This window comes from Octodon degus, unplaced genomic scaffold (genome assembly GCF_000260255.1).
Source record: "Octodon degus isolate 3935 unplaced genomic scaffold, OctDeg1.0 scaffold00220, whole genome shotgun sequence".
NCBI lineage: Eukaryota > Metazoa > Chordata > Mammalia > Rodentia > Octodontidae > Octodon > Octodon degus.
In genome coordinates this window covers 462,029-474,379 of record NW_004524796.1, presented here as the reverse complement: position 1 = coordinate 474,379, position 12,351 = coordinate 462,029, and positions in this window count along the sequence as shown.

The following is a 12,351-nucleotide window of genomic DNA, read 5'->3' as shown; positions in this document are numbered from 1 at the left end:
TTTATACTTTTCTGCTGGATGGTTAAGACCAAGGTAAAGCAGGACCTATGCAACAAGAGTTGTAGCTTTTGGGTCTGATAAGGTCAGTAAAATCCCCTCAGGATTTATCCTGAGATTCTGTACCTCAGATTGTAGAACCTTTGTCAGTGTCAGCCATGTGGATGAGTCACATCCATTGCTTGACCAATGTGCTCTCTGTGAAAGCCTGAGAGAATGTTTTCCCTCCATGTGACTCTCCTTAGGCACATTCTACATCACGGATCACTTTCTTCTTTGGTCCCATAATCTCTTTGATCAGAAAATTTGGGACACTACCAAGTTACGTGAAGTTACAGTACAAGTTCTCATGTGTCCTGAGTCTTAATTGACCTTGGAAGGCTAGGACCAAAATGTTGGCTTTCCTTGTGGCCTTCATTTTTCTCTAATTTTGGTCTGCAAACTTAGGTTGTTAATCATCCAGAAGACAAGCTTATTGTTATTACCATACAACTTAGGCTGTTAAGCTTAATCTCACTGTCTGTCTGAATATCAAACATTTTAGGCATAACATGGAACAGGTATTTTTCATCAAGTATTGATATGTTGAACTTTAAGTCCCTATAGAATATGATGAAAAAACATTTAAAAATTAGAATATATTTTTTAAAATAGGCATAAAGAATTGTATACTTCTTATGTTTACACAGAAGTCAAAAAATCTAACCATATACAACCTTGAAGCAGGACAGTCCCATGATATACCTTTTCCTGTCTCTTGCCTTCATTTACCACCCCATTCTTTTTGAACAATCATCTACCTGACAGACAGCACAGCAGCAACTGGCATGTCATGATAAGCAGCCCGTATTTAGAAGACCAGAATGACAGGCACTCCAATCATGAAACTACTATTACAGATTACCATCTGCAGTGCAGTTGCTTATTTCACAGGTATCGGTATATATAGTTAGTCAGGGTGAGAATCTTTCCAGTGAACTTCTAGATTCAAAAATCTTCTGGAGATTCTCAGGATCATTGCCTTGCCTATCTTCTACATATAATTGTATGGCTTGACATTGTTATGTTTCCTAGCTCTTCTCCTTTCCCTCTCTTGATTAGTTAGCCATCCGTGAAATGCAAATTAAAACAACATTGAGATATCATCTCACCCCAGAAAGAATGGCTATCATAAAGAAATCACCCAACATCAAATATTGGAGAGGCTGTGGGGAAAAAGAAACCCTTCTCCATTGCTGGTGGGAAGGTAGACTGGTGCAACCATTATGAAAATCACTATGGAGACTCCTTAGAAAAGTTGGACTGGAAATCCCATTTAAACCAGCTATTCCTCTACTGGGAATTTTCCGAGAGGATCTGAAAATATCATATCATAGGGATATATGTGTGCCTATGTTTATAGCAGCACAATTTGTGATAGCCAAATCTTGGAAACAACCAAGATGCCCATCACCTGAGGAATGGTTGAAAAAGATGTGCTATTTTTACACAATGGAGTATTATTCAGCTATTAAGAATGATAAACTCCAAGCTTTATATTAAAATGGATGCCACTTGAAGATATACTCATAAGTGAAACAAACCAGACACATTTGTGTAAATATCATATAATTTCCCTAGTATAAGAACTCAAAAGAAGAAATACAAATAGAAAGGTATAATGCAAATAAATGGAAAGCAGGATCTCAAAGACTAACTAATCCATTTTTGTTAAGAACTTGAAGGTCCACAGATGTTGGTATGGACATGGGACATACAGTAATATTAAAGAACAACTAACTGTACAGGTAGTTTCCAGATGCATTTTGTGCCTGTTGTTGAGACTTTGCACAAGGGTGATACACTTGTCACAATTAATGAACTGATATGATTACTGGGCAGAACATTATTAGCCAAGCTCATGCCTTACTCCAAAGTCTCAGTGCTATTCTGTCCTAGTACCCCATCCAAGATATTCCATGACATTTAGCCATCAGATCTCCTTCATTTCTAGATGGTGACAGAAACAAGTGTATCACCCCCATGCAAAGTCTCAACAGGCACAGAATATATCTGGAAAATACCTGTATAGTTGTTCCTTGATATCACTGTATGCCCCATGTTCATACCAACATCTGTGGACCTTCAAGTTCTTAACAAAAATGGAGTGATAGTTGCTCCTACAAATATGTATTGATATGTAGGAGCAAATATGTAGCCTACAAGTATCCTTTTGTATAGTTTGCTTTTTTATGAAGACTTGGAGACTTTGGAGGAATACAGGGCATCTCTTCATTTGTGCTTGCTTTTCCCCATCAGACTGAGGCTGTTGGTTTGGGGAATGAAGAGTATGGAGGGAAAGTGCCTGTCTCATCGTGTCAGGTCCAGGCACCTTGGCAATGTGACTCGTCCCTGGGAATGTCCATCTCCATCACCTTTACCCCTCTGTTACTCCTTGAGGGGAACCCACATGTGAGAGGTAGGGAAGAATGCTTGAACAAGGAAGATCTATACACATATGTTGAAATTCTTTTGTTTGGAAATTTGTCTAATCTCCCCAGTGTTTATTTGTTCATTCAATGACTTAAATCAATGTCAGGTTTGGGGGTGGGGCTGAAGGGATATTTTCACAAGTAAGGTACCTGGAGAAAAGGAAGCACGTGGAGCAGACATCAGTAGCAACAACAAGCAGCATCTTGATTGTTCAGCTCATATATATTGGCTGTTATCAAGGCTTACATTCTTGTGTACTGGCATAACCATGTGGTATAAGCACAGGTGTCTACACTAAATCATGCTGAAATAAGCGCACCCCATAATGCACCTGCACTAGACAGCGAGGTCATGGCCCTATGTATCCTCAGATGCCCAGGGATTTGAAGATGTCAAAGTGGCTCCCCACAAACAGTATAGATTCAGTGGTATTTATTTGGTAATTGGGGTTATAGTCCAATGTCACATTATTGATTTTGTTGTTCATATCATTCTGGTTTGGACCCTGGGAGCTCTTCAGCTTACTCCTGTGTCCTGTTTCAGATTCCCATCAGTTTGGTCTCCAAGCCTTCCATTATTTTCTGCATTACAAGATGCAGCAGGTTAAACCTGAATATTATTTGCCTCAGCTCTTGAAGAAGCCATAATTCTCCAAAGGGCCTGGTTCTTTTTATTGGACAATCATGTTAGAATCTATGATCTGGGTCTGGCTGTGTTCTTTGCTATGGAGTATCAGGGGTTCTAGGCCCTCTTAGTAGTAATATTTGTTTTAATGGTTTATTTATTTATGTTTATTCAGTAATGGGGATTGAACCCAAGGACCACTACACTATATCACCAGCACCCCGTTTTATTTTTATTTTCAATTTTGAGGTGAGGTCACTATGTCACGAATTTGCACAGGCTGAACATGAACTTGTGATCCTCCTGCCTCAGCCCCCATGGAAATCTGGGATTATAGGACTGCTCCCACACCACCACACTTAGCTTAAAGTTCCTTATGTTCACATCTAGCTACTCAGAGGCTGAGATAGGAGGATGACTTAAAGTTACAAGTTAGAGACCAGCCAAGGAAACATATGTGAGACCCTCCCCAAAGAACAAACAAATACAAAGAATCAATGTTAGTGCCTTAACCCCAGCAGAAAAAAAGTGGTAACGGAGTACTGGGAAAAAAGTACAAAGCTGTTCTGTAATTTAGCTTCAAGTTTGCCAGATATATAACCTTTTGCAAGTTCCTTAACTTGATCAAACCATGGACACATTATTTTAAAAAGATGTGAATAATCAAATATATTAAAAGATTATTTATGCAGAGGTAAAACAAAGTACAAGTTTATGATTAAAAAAATAGTAATTCCTTAACATAAGAGAGCCAACCACTCTCCATGCTTTTGGGACCTTTTAAGAAGGAAATAACTTCTTAATAAATATTCTTCTCAATAGACAAAACAAATACAACTCAGTTGAACTCACTGATATTCTTTACTCATTTTCAAACTAACTGTTAAGCAAATCCACATGGGTACAAGGACAGTTTCACTAATTTAATATGTATGAAGCTAGATTGTTTTCCTTAAACCAAATTTTACATTATATTTTTCCAATTTTATAGGAACATAATAAACCACTCATTTTATACAGATTTAAACTTAGGCAAGTGCTACTATTTTAAAAAACTACAAAATATTGACCAAGTATTTTTTTAATGTTATTAAAACCACTAAAGAGTTACAGGGATAATTTCTAAAGGAAGAAGGAAATTCAGAGTACAATCCAACAGTTATCACTATGGAATTCTTCTGAGTTCCTAATGAAATGGAATCCTTAAAGTTGGAAGTGGGAATCCCTTTCTAGGTAGAGGCAAAAAATTTTAATCTATGATATTATAAGGATTTGATGGTTAATATTCCACACTTACATTTGAAATCCCCAAAGTTTATCCCATAATACAAAAGACATACTGGAAATAAACTTACCCTTCCAGCAGCTGAAGCTCAAGTTCAATCCCTGAAAATTGATTGAAGTATTGAATAGTATTAGTGCTCAGAACAGCATGCCAGGAGTAAGGACCAAACTCCATGAATGAAGATAGCATTGTTCATAGACTAAATCTATCATTTAATTTTAAATATTTTTATATGAGAGTCATACAAGGATGTTATAAACATGATAATGGGCACAAACTTTAAAATAATTCTGAACATATTCATTGAGTTAAAAACCAATTGAAATTTTTGGCAGAAATGTAAAAACTATAAAAACAAAATAACACTAGAATTCTACAAGTTAGGGTTATACCAGACAAAATTTAGAACTCAGTGAGCTTATTTGGCAACAGATTAATCACAGTTACAGAGATAACCAGTGAACTGGGAGACACAAAAAGTATTGAGATAAAGCACATAGAATTAACAATATAAAAATAAAATAAACCTGTAGATTTTTTTAATGAGAAGTTATGTAATAATTAGACTCAAAAGATGACAGAATTAATATGACAGAAGCACTATATGAAGCTACATACTCTGAATGATTTTTTGTATACTGTGAAAGATATTAACACAAAGATTCAAGAAGTCCTGCACCTCAAGAAGTATAAACAAAAGGAAAATTACAACTATGTACATCATATTAAAGCTACTATATACCAAATACAAAGAGAAATTTTAAAGCAGGAAATTTTTGAAAAAAATGCTATATTAAATGAACAAAAATTAGGCTGATGGCTGATTTCTCAACAGATGAAAATTAAATCTAGGAGCCATGGAGATAGCTCAGTAGAATAAGCTCTTGCCTGGCGAGAGCAAGGGCCTGAGTTCAATCCCTGGTTCTGGAAAAAAAAAATCTAGGTCATGATATGATATCTTCAAATGGACAAATAAATTTTAAAACAGTCAAATTCTATACACACTGTAAAGAATGAAAGTGAAATAAAGTCATTTTTAGACAAACCCATACCATGAGCCTTCATCATTAGTGAACCTAAATGCTCTAATGATTACTCTGCAGGCTGAGGACAAATGGCCATAAACAACCATATGTGAATACTCAGAAATTCAGGGAAGCACAAAGAGCAGCAAAAAGGTGAAATCCGTGGGAATATATGAACAAACTTCATTCACTTAAGGCAATAATTCTGTGTGTGTGTGTGTGTGTGTGTGTGTGTGTGTGTGTGTGTGTGTGTGTGTGTGTGTTTAGGGAAGGGTCTACAAGGGTGTTCAGGGTCTCACTACTACATTGGACTCATAGTGATTCTCCTGTTTACAGTCTCTCAAATGCTGGGATTACAGGTACGTGCTACCACACTCAGTCTCAATTGCCATCTAGGAGCGCCGGGGGCAGTACTAGCACCGCAGGCTGGGGTCAGGAGGTGGGGGGACTGGGGGTGGTGAGGGGATGGGAGACTGAGGGAGATGGGGAGCAGGGATTGAACCCCGCCCCTGCGCCTGCTTGCAGGTGTTTTAATCTGATGAGTTTTCAGACTGGCCCTCATTTAAGGCAATAATGACACTATCCGTGATGTTAAAGTCTTTTGAGAATTAAAATATGTCATATAACTGTATGGCTTGCCTTACAGTTATACGTACAAGATGGGTAAGGCAATGATCCTGAGAATCTTCAGAAGATTTTCGAATCTAGCAGTTAATTGGAAGGATTCTGGCCCTGACTAACTATATATACTGACACCTGTGAACTAAGCAACCACACTAAAGATGGCAATTTGTAATAGTAGGTTCATGCTTGGAGTGCCTGTCATTCTGGTCTTCTGAATACAGGCTGCTTTTCAGGACACGACAGTTGCTGCTATGCTGTCTCTGGGGAAGATGATTGTTTAAAAAGGAAGGGGATGGTGAATGAAAGCAAGAGACAGGAAAAGGAATATTGTGGGACTGTTCTGATACAATGTTGTATATGGTTAGATTTCTGGACTCATGTGTAAACATATATAATTGTTTTTTCCTATTTTTAAATATATTTTATTTTTTAAATTTTTTTGTTATATTCTGTAGGGACTTAAATTTTAACATATCAATACCTGATGAAAAATAATTGTTCCATGTTATGCCTAAAATGTTTGATATTCAGACAGATAGTGAGGCTAAGCTCAACAGTCTAGGTTGTATGGTAATAACAATAAACTTCTCTTCTGAAGGGTTAACAACTTAAGTTTGCAGACCAAAAATTAGAGAAAAAGGAGGGCCGCAAGGAAAGTCAACATTTTGGCTCTAGGCTTCCAAGGTCAATTAAGACTCAGGACGTATGAGAACTTGTACTGTAACATCATGTAATTCAGTTGTGTCCCAGATTTTCTGATCAAGAAGATTATGGGACCAAAGAGGAAAGTGATCGATGATGTAGAGTATGTCTAAGGAGAGTCACATGGAGAGAAAACATTCTCTCAGGCTTTCACAGAGAGCACATTGGCTAAGCAATGGCCATGACTCATCCACATGACTGACACTGACAAAGGTTCTATAATATGAGGTACAGGATCTCAGAATAAATCCTGAGGGGATTTCACTGACCTTATCAAATCCAAAAGCTACAATTCTTGTTACATAGGTCTTGCTTTATCTTGGTCTTAACCATCCAGCAGAAAAGTATAAAAACAAAGTATAAGAAGTAAAGCCATGCTGTTATGTTGAGCTGTAGGTGACTCAAGTCAACAACTTCTGACATTGCCAGTCAAGTGGAAGACTCAATACTATTATGGACTACTGGATTATTTTAGAATATTTTGCTGAGTTCACACACCTATAATATTTAAATGATAGAACTAAACAAAAAAAGGGGATACAAATGAATTATCATTTTGTATCTGTGTATTCAAAATGGTTAGGATAGATATATAGCTACATTCTCTTAATTCAATGAATAGAGAAATTTGTTCTAATAGTGTTTGTAAATAGGATATCATGTCTGCATCTTGTACAACAAATAACTGCTAGGAAGGCAGTATGCAATGCATTAATTATTGGAACTGTACTGCCAATTTGATTTGAAACTGTCTCATTGCTATTTATTTCTCAATAAAATTATGGAAAAAATGTCATAATCTATTGTCATAATAGCATGTAAGCCAGAAGGGAATAGACAGTACTACAGTAGTCTAAAATGTCTGAAATTTTCTGGAAATTGGAAAATTGTCAATGTATAGTAGAACTATGAAAGAGATATATATCTTAAACATATAGTAAAAATGTGTTAAGTTATAAATCTAATAGAGGGAAAATGGCAATAAAATGCTTCCTCAGTTTAAAGCAGACTAGAAAAAGTGAGAAAAAAAATAAGGAATGTTCTTTTGTTCTTAACAAATTAAAAGCAAGTAGGAAGACTGTATATTTAAATCTAAATTTATTAATAATTATATTAAATGGAAATTCACCAGATGGTACAAGTAAAAGACAAAGACAAATTCTGTTGTCTAAGTAAGATGACAGAATTTACTTGTGATCCAAATGGAAAGGATTGATAGCATCTGATAATCTCCCATGCCCGAGTGACCCCATAAGTAGGTATGTGCAGTACCCAAAGACATGCAAAGGAGTACTGTGAGACATGGGCATGGGTGGTCAGAGCAGCATTTTTTGTAAAAACACAAAAGCAAGAACAACTCAAGTAGCTATCAACAGTGGAATGGATAAATAAGCCATAACATGTGCTCACAGTGGAACACCATTCACCCATGCAAAGTAATGCACCAATGATAAAACACTAACTAGAATGAACCTCAAATATACATTAAACTAAAGAAGTAGACTGCATGATTCCATTGGTGTAAAGTTCAAAACACACAGAGCTATACTTTATAAGTTAAGGCAGTGGTTATCTTGGAGGACATAGAGGTAGAGTTGAGAGAAACTCAAAAGGGGATTTGGGGATGTTGGTAATATTTTCTTTCTTCATGTGGGTGGAAATTATAGGGTATTTTGCTTTGTAATAATCCGTTATGGATTGTATTTATATTTTGCAACATTCTACCTTTAGAAAGTGAAAACAAAAACAAAGACTTGGTGTCTCTTCCCCACCTTTCTTGCCAGCCTGCCACAGTTCTGTTGTCTCTTATTCATGTTTATCAGACCTACCTACCTTCACTGTTTTACTCCATCCTAAGGACCTTGATTTTTTTTTTGTATATGGATGCATCTAAGTGTATACTCACTATACATTCCCTATTTTCTTTCATTCATATAACTATCAGATTAATATTCCTAAATCATCCTTAATATCTCAAAGAAAATTTAAAATAATTTAGCAACTTCCCTACAACCCACTCTTGCCTAAGGGAGCATTAACAGAGAAGGCTCAACCAAGATAATTTGGCTGTGTTCTCAAAAGTACAACAGTTTGCAGGCTAAGTTTCAGCAAATAGCAAGTATGTTCCCACATGTGTTGGAAATTGAAGACAAAATCTAGTCTGATTTCAGGAACAATCCATAAGCAATTAAAAATGCAAGTGATACTGATAACTAGTACATATTTTCTTCATGTGAACTCTTTTCATCTGTTTTTATCCACTGAATCATTGCAAAGCCATGTGATACACTTGTGGTATGACCATGTCATAGGTAGGGAGAGTGAGTAAGAGAAATGGCATGTGGCTTGTACTGCAGGTCAGCTCTGTCTCTTTCCTCTTGCCTCACATTATGCCTCTCTACCGATGAACAGTGTTTGTTTCCAAACAGAATTACACCATGGCTAGGGCAACTGCAAGACTTAGACCTGGGGAGAAATGGTAACTATGTTTAGAGCTCGTCTCTGCCCTCCCTTGGCTGAAATGCAAATACACGGGCACTCAGCTACTAAATGTGTAATAAGCAATAAAATTAACAATAAAAGAACTGCAATTTAGATGCATCTCTCCCTGATTGCCAGCATTTCCCAGAATCAGTACAGTCCAATAAATAATGACAAACAGTTTTTCACGAGTTTTATGGAAAGTCACTTTAACACCTAATTTGAACAAATCTTTCTTGTAAATCAGCTGACAAATGGATCAAGTTTAATCTGTTTGATTTCTTTCTCCTTCCAGTAACACTACTTGCTGTCTTTCTTTTTTTCTTTACCAGAGGCTTTTAGAATTCATCTGCTGGTTTTAATTTAACTTATCATGTTGCTATTTTTGTACATGTGCCCAGAGGCCTTTGGGAAAAGGACCTTTTTTTTTATTAGGTTAGCACACAAAAAAACCCAGGAAGATAAATTTAAGACAATTAGTCATATTTTAGATAATCTAAGTATTGTAGGAGATGAGAAATTCACTTCCAAATTCAAGTTATTCTTTGAAAGATTACTCATTCTGGAAGCTAGCTGAGGCATTCCCTAAAAGGAGAATAAAATGACTAAAGCTGTCATCACAAATAACTCAGGCAGACTCTGTCACAGAAAACTGTTAGATACTAACCAGGAGGGCTTTTAATGCAAGTTATGCTGATGTCCGAGCCCACAGATTCTACAGGAGGCATATGATTTTCAGGAATGACATCTCAACTTGTTTGGTGTGTACAGATGAATTCTACCAAAAGAATTTTCTAAGCCATTGTGTCCAGAGAAACTATGGGGTTCTATGTCTTCCAAAGAGAAAAAGGAAGGCTACCACCATGTATTTTTCAAATTTTCTTTTCCCGGGTTTTTTTTTTTTCTGTCTTGTCACATGGTTTTAGTGGTTTCGTTAAAAATCTATCACAGTCTTCTCCTCTTCCCTAACATACCTCTCTCCTCATCATTCTCTGACAGGATGTGCTTTAAATTTCACTCCTGATGTGTTTTCTAGTTTATGTGCTACTTCTATTCTCATTACATCATTAGCTCCATGAAAAGAGGAAGTATAGTCATCCCTTGGTATCTGCAGGAAGTTGGCTTCAGAACCTACATGGAGACCAAAGTCCAGAGATGCCCAAGTTCCTTATATAAATGGTGTGTTATTTGCATGTAGCATAAACACGCACATCTTTCTATGCATTTAACTTCATCTCTACATCGCTTATATTTAATATGGTAATATGAATGCCATGCAAATAGTTGTTATGCTGTATTGATGAGACAGCAGTGCAAAGGAAGAAAAAGGGAGAAAAGTCTGAAAATGTGTAGTACAGTCATTTTGTTCCTGACTAGTTTAGAATATCTGTGACCTGAAGCTGTGGAGGACTGGGAAGGTATCTTCTTGTCTCTCCATGACTGCCACAGTGCCTAAGACATAGTTTGTTCTCAGACTTGTTGAACAGACAAAAGCATGAATAAATCCACAAAATCAAGAAGGCCAGTGAGGCTGAGCAGGATGTAGGCTTTGCAAAGATGGCAGGGAAATCTAATTTAGATTTTGTCATTAATTAGGAAAATATTGAGAAGTGTTTTTATGGGCAAAGTCCTCCCACATCCCTCCCATCCTTCCTTCCTTCCTTCTTTCTCTTCCTTCTTCCTTTAGTAGTATTTGATGATTTGCAAAGCTAGAACACGCTGACATAAATCCACATAAATGTGGGAGAAATCACCACAATGGTTGGAAAATTTTTAATGAAGAATATTTTAAAAACTCATTTCTGAGAGTGATCTGTATGGTTAGGAGGATAAATCATTTTTCAACAGGAAGACTTTTATTACTCATGGAAAAATCCCATGGCTTGCAGAGAAGCATAGACACTAGAGGGCAGCACTTGACACCTTTGTGGTGTTTCCTACAGGAAGAATAAATAGCAACCTTGCCTGGATTTCAAACACACACATTCACTTTATCTAATGCTTCTGACCTCACCCCTATCTGTGGTTGGATGACTCCCTCTGTGACTTCATCCATGACTTCCTCCAAGTAGGAGACCTTGGTTATATCACCTAACTCCTGCAACCTCTCCCAAAAGTTGCCTGAAGAAACATCTGGCTGCCCCCACCTCCATGTCCACAGCTGGTGCCTTTGTGGGGTATCTATATGGGTCCTGCAGCGCTGTGCCTCAGAGCACACTCTGCCTTCTGGTGTGGGCATTAGTGGTGGTGGGGGAAATTCTTGGTTCCCATTTTAAATGCCCTCATTTCTAAGCACCAGAGTGGTACTGTCTTTCAAGCTACCACTTAAAGATTTAGAGACTATTATTTTTTTTTCTTTTCTTTTTCTCTTTTTTCTTTTTCTTTTCTTTTTTGCATTGAACTCAAATACAAATCACTGGAAGAGTGAGACTTTCCAATTGTCAAACTAAATTTACAGCTCAGATGCAGTGAATCCCTTCCTGTTCCCCACATGTTGCTTTTAGTTCACTTGGACAATAATTAGCAAAAGAGCCTCTCCCACCATGCCTTCATAGAAGTTTCAGAATTCTGGAGTCAAACAACCCTCCTTTAAGGTTTTGACTCTCTCCAGGCTTTGGTTTCTTCAGAAAAATTGTCCACAATATCAATACTCAGAAAGAACATGGTTTTCCCCTGTTACCTTCCCTTTAGAGGAAAAATTGTTTTCCTAATTTTTATTTTTGTATAAAGCAAGTCTGTTTTTAAAGACTTGTTCTAAAAGGAGATCAAGTTGGAGTCTGGTTCTGACTAGTGGGAATTTTCCTTCCTCTAAAGGCTGAGCTTGAACTGCAGCCAATAGAGGCGACATTGCTCGCTGCAGCACTTTTAACTTAAAAGTGGCTAATAAAATCATGAAGGAAAATCATAAAAGAGAATTACAAACAAAAATCATCAAAAAAGAAAAAAAAATGATTTGACTATGATGAAACTCACCCTCCAGAGACAAGAATAGAAAATGTGCAGACATAAGCTAAAGTCAGCAGAGAACTTGATGGATTTCAAAGTTGCCTCCTTTTTGTAGGTTGTACTAGCCAGTTTCTGGCAATCTTTAGTTTTTGACATTGCAAGAAAACTGAGAAATGTTGGGCAAAAGAAAAATTT